At 34.8% G+C, this 16,326-nt stretch overlaps 1 protein-coding gene across 10 annotated transcripts in view; it reads right to left on the reverse strand.

The window, feature by feature from the left end:
* Positions 1 to 16,326, reverse strand: part of FOXP2 (forkhead box P2) — a 669,679-nt gene that overhangs the window by 433,282 nt on the left and 220,071 nt on the right. For all 10 annotated transcript variants that reach the window (XM_060414748.1, XM_060414743.1, XM_060414739.1 and 7 more), the window contains one exon: positions 14,606 to 14,696. The gene's annotated coding sequence lies outside the window, so the exon portion shown is untranslated. The remainder of the gene's footprint in view (positions 1 to 14,605; positions 14,697 to 16,326) is intronic.

Below are 16,326 nucleotides of genomic sequence, written 5' to 3' on the forward strand. Positions count from 1 at the left end.
TTTCTTAGTTGCAATGCATATATGAGATTCCCAGGTAGCTCAGTGATCTACTGCCAAGGTAGGAGACACAGAAGAAGTGGGTTCAATCCCTGGGTCAGGAAGACCCCCTACAAGAGGAAATGGCAATCCACTCCAGTATTCTTGCTGGGAAAATTTCATGGACAGAGGAACTTGGTGGGCTACAGCACATGCAGTAGCAAAGAGTTGGACACAGTTGAGCAACTGAGCACAGCGTCTGCGCGTGCACACACACACATACATAAACACACATAGATCTGCCCCACTGGGAGATCTTGGAAACAATAAAACCTCACAAACAATGAAAACCGAAGCATTCTGTTCCTGAAAAGAAGGAAACACAGCTGAGCAACTCAGCACAGCACATTTGTATACCCACCATGTGCACAGCATGTCTTGGCCCTATTGGCCTGTAGCACTTGGGAGTAAGGGGAACTAATGTAACAGCACTGATTGATGTGCATGCTGCTTTATCAGGGATGGTGAGCATCTAAGGGGTGGGGAAGAAGGAACAACTGCCCTTCTAATCCACAAACTCTCACTATAGCAATTCCTTCATAACGAATAAGGACTGGACATATTAATAATATAAGATGATGCTTTTATATGAATTATTAAAGGAGAAGGTATAGAATATTTAGAACTGTATTTTAAATGGAAGTTATTCCGGATAAATCTCAGAAGCAGTATTTATTCAAGGAATCTGCCTCTGTATTTCTGTTATACAGTTTTCAGTGCACTTGAGTAAAATAAATCTGATTAACACTACAATTTAGTTTTGTTAAGGGAGCTTTAATACTCTAAAACTATTGTTACAAGGAGATTTATTCACAGAAGTAAATAAAATAATTATGAAGCTGATAAAATGACTACATAAGCCATTTTACAAGAGGGATATATTTTTCCTTCTTTTCAATGAATGTTTAAAGCTCTCCTTCAAGCTCTTGGTAAATCTATTGATCTGTGAAACACAGTGCACTCCAGGGAGGCAATTCAGTTGACATTATATATCAAATGATGATATGAATAATAATCATACCATTTGGCAATTAAATGTCTTACAAACTTTTAACTGATTGAACATCAAAAAAGTCAAATGAGGTCAAACATTGCATTTTTTCATTTTCATATTAATGATATAAACAATAATATTAAAAGATATAAAGAATAAAAGGGCATAAGAAAAATTACATAAAATATTTCAAGATAAAATATATATGAGGTATGTAGCTTACTATTGACTGTATATGTAATGTGTCTTTTTAGCTTGCAGAATTGTTTTCTATTTTTAAATATTTTGCTTGTAAAGTTGTTATTGAAACATTTCAAACCACTTCTTTAAATGGGTTAAGAAGAACATGTGGAAAATGTTAACTTTAATCAGTAAAGACAAAGGATCTCTAAAAGAACACAGATCATAGAGAAAGAAATCATCTGAATCTCAGAATTTTCACATACAAATTCTATTTTAAACATAACAGTGAAGGATACTTTCAAAAAAATTACATATTTTACTTATTCTCCAGTCCAACATTGAGCCCCACACACACAAAAAAAATACACACACTATCCCCCAAGTGGTTGATCACTAAACAGTTAAAGATGTAAAAATTAGACACTCATATTAGTTAAAGATCTATAGAAGCTAAAGTGTTTTTTAAAGGCTACTTTCTGTGGTCATAAATACTAGGTCACTTATTTTATAATACCATAAACAATCCTGTAGTGAGAGATTTTAAAAATTTAGAGTAGATCCATGTGCCTATTTCTTATCATACAAACTAAAACGCAGTTATTTACTGTACCTAATTATACTTACCTAATTATCTAAATTACTGAATTACAACTGCATTTTAAGTACTTCTATTAAATATCTAGCTATATTTATTTTTATCATCATAATTTAAAAATTATTAAACAATCAGAGAGCTTCATTAAGATATTCCATACATGTATGATAAAGCTTGGAGCTCTAAAGTATAAAGTAACAAATGATTGAATAAAATATCATATACCTTCCTCACCCTTGTAGCATCAATATCTGTTGTCAGCATTACACTTTTACATGTTTTGATTAAAATTAGCTTATTTTTTAAATTGTTGATGACAATAACTCACAAAGTTTTCAACTGTTTGACATGTGCAGTAAAGAAACTCAATAACTTATCCAAAAATTTGAGATAAAATATGTATTTTCAAAAAGATAAATACTAATTTCAGATTTCTAAGGCATAAAACAAATAGCAAAGGGTGACCAGATTAAGGAAACATAAAACAGAGGTAAAAAGTGATCTACAAGGAGAGAGCTAGGGATGGTTACCAACAGGCATGAAAGATGAATGTTTCTTTAAAAGTTATTCTTGCCTCCAGTGCTTTGGTCAAACAAGCCTTCTATTAAAGTGCTTCAATAATGCTCAGATTCACTTTGTTATTAGTTGGTATTTCTTGTAAAGCCATCAGAAAAATTTTAATAGATATCTCTTTCCCAAACATATCTTCAGATCTTCCCAAACGTAAATGCTGTAACCTTCAATCAGATTTTCTTAGATGTAAAGGATTTTTCACAGTCATGTAGTTATAATTCTAAACAGCTCAACCACATTCTTCAAAAATCATTTCAAGTTCCACATTACTTATGAGAATTATTAACAGCAAGCAACATGGGATTTTATTTCAACTACTCACAACTGTATTACAAATGACCCTGGAAAATTGCTGGCGGTGGGGGTATGGACCCTCCACACAGTCCACCAACCACAAATTTTGTACTATTATAGTACCACATTACAGAAGAAAATCCAGTTTACAAGTGGATTCACACATCTCAAACCTATGTTGTTCATGGGTTCATAACTATCTATTGCTGTGTAAAATTTACCACAAACTACTACAAACCTAGTAGCTTTAAGCAACATGTATTTATTGTCCTAAAACTTCTGTAGGTCAGATGTCTTGGAACAGATAAACTGGCGCTCAGACTCTCGCCAAGTGTTGGCTGGAGTGTGTACTTTCCTGGAGCTCCAGGTTCTCCTCCAAGCTCATGTGACAAAAGGCACAGTTCAGTTCCTTGCTTTTGTGAAGGCTCCATTTTCTTGCTGGCTGTAGGGAAGAGGTTGCCTCAGCTCCTGAGAGGCTGCTCACAGTTCTTTGCCACATGACAATTTCTCAAGTCCCCTCAAAAGACATTAGCTTGCTTCTTCAAGTCCAGCAGGATAAACTCTTGCTCCAGTCTGTTAAGATGGAATCTTATATAACATAATATATTCATGGCAATGACTATTCCACCACCTGTGCCATGTTATGTTGGCTAGAAATAAGCAACAGGTTCTGCCCTCACTTAAGGGGTGGGAATTATTCAAAAGTGTGACTCACTATGGAGTGACCTTAGGAAGTACCCACCAAAATAATTCCCAGGCTAAGCTTATAAACTCTAAAACCAAATTGCCTCAGCTTAAATTCTGACTCTATCGTTACCAATTACTAATTATATCTGTTTCTCCATCTTAAAATGAGATTATAGTACCTCTTCTTAAAGTTGCGAGTTAATATTGTTTAGCTCATTTCATTGCTACATTAAAATCACACAGTAATAATACCTATGTGTTGATGTCACAAGAGGCAAACTTCCCAATTATTTATTCATCACATAATCTGGGTAAGTAAAAAGAAAACTTTTAGTTCAAGTCTTTTGATTAACTATTTTAAAATAATGTACAGAAGTATTTGGCAATAGGAAGTTCTCTATCAGTATGCATTAAGTAAATTAATATTAGAATATCTATATAAATTTCTAGGACTTCTTCCATGGCTCAGTGGCAAAGAACTTGCCTGCCAATGCAGAAGACACAAGAGATGAGGGTTTAATCCCTGGGTTGGGAAAATCCCCTGGAGAAGGAAATGCCAACCCACTCCAGTATCATTGCCTCAAAAATTTGATGGACAGAGCCTGGCAGGCTATAGTCCATGGGGTTGCAAAGAGTTGGACATGACTGAGCATGCACACATACATAAATTTCTAATAAGCCAATACATTTTTACCATCAAGATTTCATATGCTGTGACTGTAAAATTGTATACTGTCATTTCTCTTTAATGATTCATATTTGCATATATGCAAATATGCATTCTGCCAACCATTGTAACAACATGGAAATTCCTAAAGAACATTTAGATTAGCTAACAAGATAAAAATATGAAGTAATGTGCAAAATAGCAGTCAATAAATATGTTAAGTAATCATGATAGTAATTGAAATTTAGAGTTACAACTCAGTAAGAGTAAGTTATGGATCAACTTCTACTAATCACCAGCCTCAGAAACTTATCTCTGCTTCCTAACACACAATTCACAAATGTTTTAACTTTTCAAATACTGCCATTCAGTAATGAGTGATATGATCTTTTAATGACCTTCCATGAGCTGACTCTAAAATCAGTTGGAAGCCCACAGAGAAGTATACAAATGCTAGGTTCTATAGATAAGGGGAAATACCCATTCTTTGGGATGTTGATCAGAACTTGAAAATTAGAATTAAATGCAAAGGAACAAAGGATAACTAGAGAGAAGGTAGGGCATAACAAAATCAAGGGTGGGATCAGAAACAGACTCACTAAATACACTCCTTTATTACAACTTCCTCTCATTTGCAGTTTGGCATGTTGCTAAATGTCTAGAATATATTTTAAAGGGACTAAAGGTTTCTCAGAGTCTCAGCATAATGCTCTCATTTTAAAGAAACTTCTCTACACATGATTTTTTGAAGACAAGTTCATATTGAAAATCAAAATGTCAAAGGAGATAAATGGTTGGAGTCTAGAGTAAACGAGATGCAGTTCTGGATAGAGCAATGAACTTTAACATTTTTAGTTAATCAGAGAGAAATATGCACATACTATAACAATGAAGAAAACAAATATAAAATATAAGGGCATAAATAATATAAAACTCTAAAGAATATAAAATTATTTAATAATCATTGGACAAATGATTATATTTTTAGCTGTAATATACAAGGAAAACTGAAATGCAGTAACTTCTCTTTGAGCTCACTCACAAGGGAACATGAAATATGTTTATTCCTATTCAGCCTTGCACAGCATCAGAGTCACCGTGAACCCTGACTGAACCCTATAGAAGAAAAAGGGTCAAATTTATGGTTAAGATTATAGCAGTTCTTAATTGGCAATATTAATTAAAAAGTCAAAGAGTATCAAAGATTTCTTTAAGATGGTTTATTGCTAATATGAGAGTGTCATATATACTTTGCATCTAACTGATGACAGTTGAAATCACTATGGCATGGTTGTGAGAACTGAAAAAATTACTGGGTACCCAGAGACAAGAAAAACACGTGCTTAATAGCTATAACTAAAATTAAGCATGAATCATTACCTGAGAAACAAATGAATGAAATGTATTAGCAAAAAATTTTAAAATGAACTAAATATTTTAAAAGGGCATAAACTGAAGTTACCTTGAATATGGAGAAACCACAAGAGAAATTACAGAAGAAAGTATTAATGTGACAGATTCTTTATAATGTTGAAGAGAAATGCTGTCTTTAATTAGCAAGTTCAGAAACTTTTCTAACAAAACCCTTTTATTGATCTTTCTTCTATAAATATTTACTTTTAATCTGACCCAGGCAATCAAATACGAGATCTTCATTTCCCTCCATCAGATTTTCCACATGTCTTCACATAAGTGCTCAGATCCTTGTATTTTACAAATTAAATATGTCAATACATGTTATCATGGTATCATATGCTATTTTCATTAAAATCTCATGGAATTCTAGATGCTGAGGTTACTCCGGCTTCTTTTTTCCCTCCCCAAGATTATTTCAGATGACAATATATACAAAACAAATATTTTAAAATTATCAATATAAACTTAACACATATTCAAAGGAGAAAAAAAATCACAGGACAGTTTTCCAAAAAGGCTGTTTTCATGTGAACATACACTCTTAACTAATGAATAAAATGGTCAAGATTGGTAGCATCTTTTAGTAAGGTTTACTATTATTTGCCTGAAACTCCAGTACTTTGGCCACCTCATGAGAAGAGTTGACTCATTGGAAAAGACTCTGATGCTGGGAGGGATTGGGGGCAGGAGGAGAAGGGGACGACAGAGGATGAGAAGGCTGGATGGCATCACCGACTCGATGGACGTGGGTTTGGATGAACTCCAGGAGTTGGTGATGGACAGGGAGGCCTGGCGTGCTGCAATTCATGGGGTCGCAAAAAGTCGGACACGACTGAGTGACTGAACTGAACTGAACTGAACTGAACTATTATTTTCCAACCTTAAGATTCTAGAGTGCATTTTATCAAATTCATTCATTTATGTTGTTTATTAAATTCTCTAATGCTACTGATTCCTGTGCTTAAGTGTGAGAAAAAGACAATGAAAAAAATCACCACAATATTATAGTCTTAAAAGTTATTATTCATATTACTTTCATATGAGGACCCCTTGTTTAAGACCAAAAATAATAGGCCAATTGAGACTTATGCTTAACATTTAATTGTATGAATAAGAATGAAAATTTAGGCCCAATATAACAAGAATATTTTCCCCTTGATATACTGAGCATAAAAAGTATTCACATCTGTTTCACTGCTTTGCCTTCTTCATGGGCTTAAACCTGCCAAATTATTCCATTTGATTTCAGAGAATTCTCATATGGCAATCTATTTTATTTACTTTATCTTCAATAAAATGGTTCAGTGAGCATTAGCAACTCTAAGACACAAGTTTCAATCAGTCTTCAGACAAAGGCGTCAATCTATATTAGACCTACTGTCCTGTGAGTTGTAGCTAGAAAGTTAGATGAGGTAGGGCAACAGTGAAAATGTGACAGAGTCTTAATAAAGCCAAAGTAAAGAGAAAGAAAGCTCTCCCCAGGCTCTCACAGCATAGCTTACACAAGACCAGGTGCTGGATTCAACACATGAAGAACTCCTTAATAAGGCTAACAGCTAAAGTAGGCTTCAGACTCTATCTTTATTTCACATGACACCTACAGTAATAGTTCTTTGTATTCCAGCAGATAATAGTAAAAACTTGAAATGCCAATAGTTAAAAATGAAGTTTCATATTCACCCCCTGGATATCATAGAGGGGAAAAAAAAAAACTGAAAACACTCAAGCTGCACAGCAGTTCTAAAACGTTTTCATGTGATTACTAATATAGCAGTAGTTTCAGCGGACCTTTCCTTATAAATCCGTATGACATTTTAAATATAGTTGGTGGATTAGTTTAACCACAAAACAATCAGTAAGTATGAGCAACAACTCATTTTGGAAAATGATATGATTAAAGACTAATTCCAAGAAATGTTGGGCAGTACTGTTAGATGTCATGAAAATGCCTCCCAAAGCACAAACTTTGTAATAAGTGATGCTGGTTCATATTTGATATAGGCTGTAAAAAGCAAATTATTGTAATGGTGCTCTTCCCAGCAAATAAGACCATTAAAAATGTATTTAATGTTCAGTGGAAGTGAAAAGCAGGCCAGTTAAAATCCATATTTTGCTATTTTGTATAATGGTACCAAAAATTTTACTAGTGGATCACTCCAGGCCATAAATTTGATATTACAAATGTAAACTCTCCTTTTTTTTTTTATAGGAACCAGTTTCTATTTTTCCCTTTGTAAAAAATATAATGCTGTATTTTCAGACATTTTTCCAAAGAATACATACAGATGGGTAACAAACACATGAAAAGATGCTCATATTGCTCATTATTAGAGAAATGCAAATCAAAACTACAATGAAAAATCATCTCACACCAGTCAGCATGGCCATCATCAAAAAGTCTATAAATGATAAATGCTGGAGAGGGTGTGAAGAAAAGGGAATCCTCTTGCACTGTTGGTGGGAATGTAAATTGATATAGCCACTATGGAAGACAGTATGGAGTTTCCTTTAAAAACTAGGAATAAAACCACCATATGGCCTAGCCATCCCACTCCAAGTCATATACCTGAGGAAACCAAAATTGAAAAAGACACATGAACCCCAATGTTCATTGCAACACTATTTACAATAGCTATAACATGGAAGCAATCTAGATGTCCATCAACAAATGAATGGATAAAAAAGTTGTGGCACATATACATAATGGAATATTACTCAGCCATAAAAAGGAACACATCTGAGTCAGGTCTAATGAGGTGGATGAACCTAGAGCCTATTATACAGAGTGAAGGAAGTCAGAAAGAGAAAGATAAATATCATAGACTAATGCATATATATGGAATCTAGAAAGATGGTACTGATGAATTTATTTGCAAGGCAGCAATGGGAGAAGCAGACATAGAGAACAGACTTATGGACATGGGGAGAGGGGAGGAGAGGGTGAGATGTATAGACAGAGTAACATGCAAACTTATATTACCATATGTAAAATAGATTACCAATGGGAATTTGCTGTATGTCTCAGGGAACTCAAACAGGGGCTCTGTATCAACATAGAAGGGTGGGATGGGGAGGGAGATGGGAGGGAGGGTCAAAAGGGAGGGGACACATGTACAGCTATGGCTGATTCATGTTGGTGTTTGACAGAAAACAACAAAATTCTGTAAAGTAATTATCCTTCAATTAAAAAATAAATTTTTTTAAAATTAAAAAATATATAATGCTGTATTTTTGCCCAGGTTCTATCATTACAGAATAATCAATAGGAAGAAAATTCTGAATGACAGTTTAATGTGAATTTATACAAAGATTTGTTCTACTACTTGCTGATACATACTTCTTAACTCACTTTCCTGGAGACTGAATGAATTATTTCTCTAACTTAAACATTTCAAAGCACTGAACCCCACATATGTATACATATATCTAGATGTTTTCTTCACAACTCTGTAAAGACATTAAAGGAGAACGATGGGAAGCTAGTATGATAGATTAGCAGAATAGATTCTAAAAGCACAGACTCTGTAAAGGTAAGAGTTTTTGTTGTTGTTGTTTTGTTTGCTTGTTTGTTTTTTAACTATTTCAAACAGCTCTTCTAAAAGAGAATCAGCACCAGACTAGCACCCAGATCTATCCAGTCCTGACACTCCAACACTGATGTACTCAAGCAGCAGGAGACTAGAAGAGGCCTCTGCGTATTATAAAATCAGTATTCAAGGTGAAATCTAAAGATTTCTCACTTAAGCCCTCTTTCTCATAAACATGCATACCTTCCCCACGGCACTTACTTTAGAGACCACATATTCAGTATACCTGTATACTATATTAATCTTTGTATTTCCTGCCAAGTCCAGAATAGTAATGAAGTTTGTGGAAATAATTTTCAGGGGTAGTATATAATATATTCATTATCTACTGTTATATAACAAATTACCTCCAAATTTAGCAGCTTTGGACAAAAAAATAAAAATTATTATGTCAAACAGTTTCTGAGGATCAGGAATCCAGGAGTAGTTCAGCTAGGTGGTTTAGGCTCAGGCTTCCTCAAGAAGATGCAGTTACTGATAGTTCCTCCCTGTCTACTGGACAGAGGGAACAGTTCCTCACCACATGGACCTCACCAAGTCAGGTATCCTCCCCTAGAGCAAGTCATGAGACTGAGAGAGAAAGAAAGAAGGGAAAGGGGAAGGAACAAGGGAGGGGGGGAAGAGAAAAAAGAGATAGAGAAAAAAATAGAAACAAGAAAGAACATCCAAAACAGATGTCCTAATATCTTGTATAACTCAATCTGAAAAGCAATATATTATTACTTGTACCATATTCTAGTCAACTGGCCACAAGAAACAAGGTACATGTGGGAGGGAAAAATACAGTTGTATGAAAACCAGGAGATGGTGATCATTAAGGACCATCTTAAAGGCTGCCTATCACAGCTCACCCTCTGGACCCCAAGATTCACATTCTTCCCATGTGCAATCAGTTTCAAACATACAAGTTGTACTGGATTCCTAGAGGTGATTTAAGAGACACACTTAAGATTACTGAAATACACTTAAGATTACACTTAAGATCTGAGATACACTTCAGATTACTGAGTCAGTGTAAGAGCAGATAATTTATAAAAACCATCCTTTAAAATATGATTCTCAAACTGACCACTGCTCTTAATTAAGGAGGTATTTCATATATTTGAGCTTCCCTTCTTGCCTGGAAAATCCCATGATCAGAGGAGCCTGGAGGGCTATACAGTTCATGGTGTCACAAAGAGTCAGTCATGACTGAGTTAACTTTCACTTTCACTTTTCAAATATTTGTGAATGTTTCTTAAGATATGATTATATGCAAGGCTACAGGTGATACACACATGATATTATCAGGAAAAGTCTTGAATTGGCTAAAAAGGAGGAAAGAAACAGGACAAATGTAATGGAAGAGGCAGAGATGTAAATGTGCTTTACATTTACCGAAGACAAAGGAAAAGAAACAATAGGATATACACTGGCAAAGACGTGGGCAAGTGTCAGGCAAGTTCAAGGTGTACATATCAGTGCAATGAGGAGAAAATGGTGGATACCAGGGTTTTTTCAGAGTACCAGGGAATGCTGTTTTAGTCTGGTGGTTAGCCAGCTTAAACTAATGGATCAATATTAGGCAGAAAGGAATGGCCCACTGAAACTTATACCATACGCAGAACTGAGGATAAAATTTTAGACTTAGTGACAATGTTACTTTTTTATTAAATCTTACATAATTAAAAAAATAAAATGATAGTTTAAATTAATTTGAAATCAAGAAATTTAACATGCTGTGGCAGATAAACTTTAGGGTGGTCCCCAGGTTTATGCCCTATATAAGTCCCTCCCCTTGCAGGCAGGCAGGACTATGACTTGCTGCTAACAGAATCTGGCAAAGGTTGTAGGATGCTATTTCAATGGTTATGTTACTATATACACACACACATAGATATATAACTCTATTTTTCTAACATTTAGTAGAAACTCTCCTACTAATTTTAAAGATATAAGCTACTATTATGTGAACTGTATATGGAGAGAGCCACATCGATGAGAACTGTGGATAACCTCTAGGACCTGTGGATCTCAGTCCTATAAAAGCAATGAAATGGATTTGGCCAAAGCCCAGTAAGTTTGGAAGAAGACTCTGAACTCCAAAGGAAAATGCAGTCTAGCCAATATTTTGACTGTAGCCTTGTAAGATACTGAGCTAAGCATTGCCTGGACTCCTGACCCATGGAAATTATTAACATAATAAATGTATGACATTTTAAGCTTTAAAATATTAGTATATAGCTATCAAAAATTCATACACATGCTAACAAAATCACAGAATGCACATTTACAAATTAACTCCTTTTTACCATTTCACGGACCAAAGTTAGAATGCGAGTCAGGACACTCATCAGGTGGCCTGGAAAATACAGTCAAACTTTGAGACTCATGTTAATAGGGAACAAAATAAAACTAACTAAAAAAAAAAAGAAAGCTTACTATTCTCTTTATATGTATTTACACATTTAGTCCTTATTTTTTTTTTTTTTTCAAAAGGTGAATAAGTATTTTTTTTTGACTTTGTTTATTTTTTTTTTATTTTTTATTTTTTTTTTAATTTTTAGTTTTTTATTTTTTAAATTTTAAAATCTTTAATTCTTACATGCATTCCCAAACATGAACCCCCCTCCCACCTCCCTCCCCATAACATCTTTCTGGGTCAACTCTAAGAAATAGTTACTATTATCTCTTTTTTCTAGATTAAGAAATTAAGAGTTAGAGAGTTTAAATGACCTATCTAAGGTTTCACATATGATTGGTTTGTTTTTGAACCATAATTCAAATCTAACCAATATGATTTCCAAGCTTACATTCTCAACAGCTACATGCTACAGCCTGTGTATTAACAGTTCTATTCAGTATGTTTCATTTTACCAAAAAATGTGTGCACACCACATACTTGAATAGTGATTCAAGTCCAGCCCCTCCTTAGCCAAATCATCTTCCTGCATAGTTCATAGTTTTTTAATAATTTGAAAATTAGAGCAAATATTTTGTCAGGTATGATGCCTAATTTTTACAATTTATGAAACTTATAGCAATATGTATGAGTATGTGAATGAAGTTTTTTCTACTCCACTGAAATAACTAAAACTGATCTTTTATTTGAATTTAATACTCTTACAATAGAAACTCTGGAAATAACTGTAAATATTATGAAGTAAAATACGCACATACACACACACACTTTAAGTAAACATTTACCCATATACACAATCCCAGTTGGAAGCTATGTGGAATATTTTAGTTCCTGTTTAGTATAATCTAGGTCAGGTTCTGCAAACCTCTATGAGAGGTAAAATGGGGATAACCATTTGAAAACAAATATTCACTTTAGGGATTTCTGGAGGGAAAGGAATGGAAGAGTGGAAAAGAAAGAAAGAAAATGAGTATTTCTTGAAAATAGCTGTGCATTTTAATACATACACAATTATGTACCCTTCTGGGAAAAACTGTCTATTTTCTAAACGTCGTTTCTTTCATGGTTCCATGATGTTCACTGTCAGGTAACTCCTACTTATAAATCTAAAATTCCCCTGCTATTACTGAAACAAATGTCCTATTACTACTTCACAAATGAGAATTTAATATTAAAGGTCTCACAATGACAGGATATATCAACATAATCATTATCCATAGTAATAAATAACAGAAGAAAAAAAAGATTGCATGTAAGCAGATCTGAGTTCTAATAACATGTAATTATTTATTATTAGCTATAATATCACAATAAGGTACACCATTTTTTGCAAGTCCTTGAAATTCTCTGCCAAAATTTTTAGTTTCTTACTGCTTGCTGCTGCTGCTGCTAAGTCGGTTCAGTCGTGTCCGACTCTGTGCGACCCCATAGATGGTAGCGCACCAGGCTCCCCCATCCCTGGGATTCTCTAGGCAAGAATACTGGAGTGGGTTTCCATTTCCTTCTCCAATGCATGAAAATGAAAAGTGAAAGTGAAGTCGCTCAGTCGTGTCCGACTCTTCGCAACTCCATGGACTGCAGCCTACCAGGATCCTCCATCCATGGGATTTTCCAGGCAAGAGTACTGGAGTGGGGTGCCATTGCCTTCTCCTCTCCACTTACTAAATAATGAATAATAATGGCCACCTTACTTACATCATAAAAAATGCAACAGTAAAATTAATGAGTTTAATGAAAAAGTAAAATGAAGTAAAAAGTTATCAAAATGTTTCCAAAATTTTAAATGCTAAATACATGTGGATTCATTCTTTTTGTTTTTGGACTTCCATGGGACGACAGAGGATGAGATGGTTGGATGGCATCACTGACTTGATGGACATGAGTTTGAGCAAGCTCCAGGAGTTGGTGATGAACAGGGAAGCCTGTCATGCTGCAGTCCAAGGGGTCGCAAAGAGTCGGACACGACTGAGCGACTGAACTGAAATGATTTTGTTTGTATGTGTGACAGAATTATAAAGTTGGTACAAAACAAGCAAAATTCCATAGGCAAAACAGTACCTGAGAAATAACTGACTATATGATTCAAGTACATTGACAAAATTCTCTCAGGGAAGATATGGAGCATCTATCTAGATAAAGTTTTAGAAATGGCTACAGCAATTTAGGCATCACAGCAAGGATCCTGAGACCCATCCTATATTTTTGGTGAACCCATTTGATAAAGAATTCTGAAGTAGCATGGGCAAGAAAAAAATCATGATTTTAAGAAGTCAGAGTATCAGGGTTCCCCTTTCTTTGGGGGTAAAGACTAGAGAGGGAAATGATGTAAACAACTCATCTGGAATTTTTTTTCAGTTTTCTTCTTGTAACTATATAATTACAACTTTGGCCCCCTATAACAAAACTGCTTGACTGATACCATAGTCAAGAAATGACACCAAAAAACTAATTTCACAGAGACATTATAGAGTAAGAGTGGAAGATAAAATCTGCATCTCTTGGAACTGCAACTCATACTATCTCTGTGGTCCTTGATTTGTAACAAATAATGGAGTTCAAATTCTCTAAACTGGCACTGTAAATATCAAGGAAAACTACCACTATATTGAAAGAAGTATAATATTAAAAAAGATAAATGATTTCTAAATAGCTGACTTGCTAGATCTCAAGAAGTTTATTTACAAAAATCAAACTTTCAAGAAAAAATCGTTAGCAGTATGCCATTCTCCTTAGTTTCTGACATTTCTAGATTCTCCTAAGTATCAACTGGATCTTAATAAAATAGTATTGAAAACATCAGTATAAATAGGCCAGCATAGTGGTGACAGAAAATACTTCAAGTGCTTTTCTTGTCTAATCATTTATTCCCAATATTTCAAAATCGAATTCACATTCTCATAAATTTGTGTTAATTCTCAAAAGCCAAAGTGAGATCAGGTTTAAAAGGAAGAAGGAGCACAATAAGAAATGAAATAAAAAGCCCAAGAGAAGAAACAGTGGTAAAAACTCCTATTGCCAGGCATGAGATGTCTCTATGGTTCACTGATAGTTTTTTTTTTTTTAACCTTTGAGCAAAGATACTTAACCAAAAACTGAAAGGACAAAAGAAACTTTAGAAAAACATAAATAAGCACAATGAATGAAAGAGACTTATCACCAAAAGGCCACTTACCTATTTCTCCCAGATCTTCAATAAGACTTCCAAGTCAACCTTGATATGGAGCCCTAGGTAAATTCAATTCCAGTATCACATTAGAGCAGCCCTGTTAATAGAGACAAACAATTGTCACCGCTTTGAAAATTAAGTTTTCATTTATGTCCCAATTAGTTCAATGATTTCACCATAAAACATACTAAACCTAAAGGTAAGTATAAAGCATTCATTGCTTTGGGAATCTTCAAACGTGTATAAAACTGCTTTCCTACATTTTGGAAACTTTAAAGCCACTGTTTGGTACAAAGCAAGGACCATAGCAACAGCACTAAGCACACTTTCAAGAAACAGATTTTAATTCCCATTCTTATACTGATTTTCCAGGTTTAAACTTTTGATGATTAAATTCTGTAATTTATAAGAACAAAATTATATATGTCTCAAAGTTCCCAACTGAAAACATGACTGATTTCAATTGCCTACTTAATGAGTTTTGTAGGTCTTTCCACAATTAACAGATTAACAGTAAGCATTTCTTCTCCCAGATCAGAAGGTGTCTGCTATGCTACTGGGGATGAGTGGAGAAGAACTACTAATACCTCCAGAAAGAGTGAAGCAGCCGGGCCAAAGCCAAAATGATGCTCAGTGGATGCATCTGGTGATGAAAGTAAAATCTGATGATGAGAAAAACAGTACTGCATAGGAACTTGGAATGTTAGATTCATGATTCAAGGTAAGTTGTGAGTGGTCAAGTAAGAGATGGTAAGAATAAACATTGACATCTTAGCAATCAGTGAACTAAAATGGACAGGAATGGGCAAATTTAATTCAGATGACTATTGTATCTACTACTGTGGTCCAGAATCCCATAGATGAAATGGAATAGCTCTCATAATCAACAAAAGAGTCTGAAATGCAGTACTTGGGTGCAACCTCAAAAATTACAGAATGATCTTGGTTCATTTCCAAGGCAAGCCATGCAAATTAGAATAATTCAAGTCTATGCCCCTACCACAGTTAGTGAAGAAGCTAATCAGTTCTACAAAGACCTAGAAGACTTTCTAGAACTAATACCAAAAACAGATGTTCTGTTCATCATTGGGGATTGGAATGCAAAAGTAGGAAGTCAAGAGATAACCTGGAGTAACAGACAAGTTTGGCCTAGGAAGACAAAATGAAGCAGCACAAAGATGAACAGAATTCTGCCAGGAGAATGTACTGGTTATAGCAAGTACCCTTTTTCAGCATCACAAGAGATGACTTTACACATGGACATCACCAAATGGTCAATACCAAAATCAAATTGATTACATTCTTGTAGCCAAAGATGGAGAAGCTGTATAGAGTCAGCAAAAACAAGCTAACTGTGGCTCAGATCATCAGGTTCTCATAGCAAAATTCAAGCTTAACTAAAGAAAGCAGGGAAAACCACTAGCCCAGCCAGGTACAACTTAAATCAAATCCCCTATGAATATGCAGTGGAGGTGACAAAATAGATTGAAGGTATGTGATGTAGTCAACACTGTGCCTGGAGAACTATGGATGAAGGTCCATAATATTGGACAGGAGGCTGCAAACAAAACTATCCTAAAGAAAAAGAAAAGCAAGAAGGCAAAGCGGTTATCTGAGGAGGCTTTACAAATAGCTGAAGAAAGAAAAGTGAAAAGCAAGGGAGAAAGGGAAAGAAACATGCAACTCTGATTGCTAGGGACCACATGAAAAGCTGCAGGGAGACTAAC

The sequence above is a fragment of the Ovis aries genome, chromosome 4 (genome assembly GCF_016772045.2).
Source record: "Ovis aries strain OAR_USU_Benz2616 breed Rambouillet chromosome 4, ARS-UI_Ramb_v3.0, whole genome shotgun sequence".
NCBI lineage: Eukaryota > Metazoa > Chordata > Mammalia > Artiodactyla > Bovidae > Ovis > Ovis aries.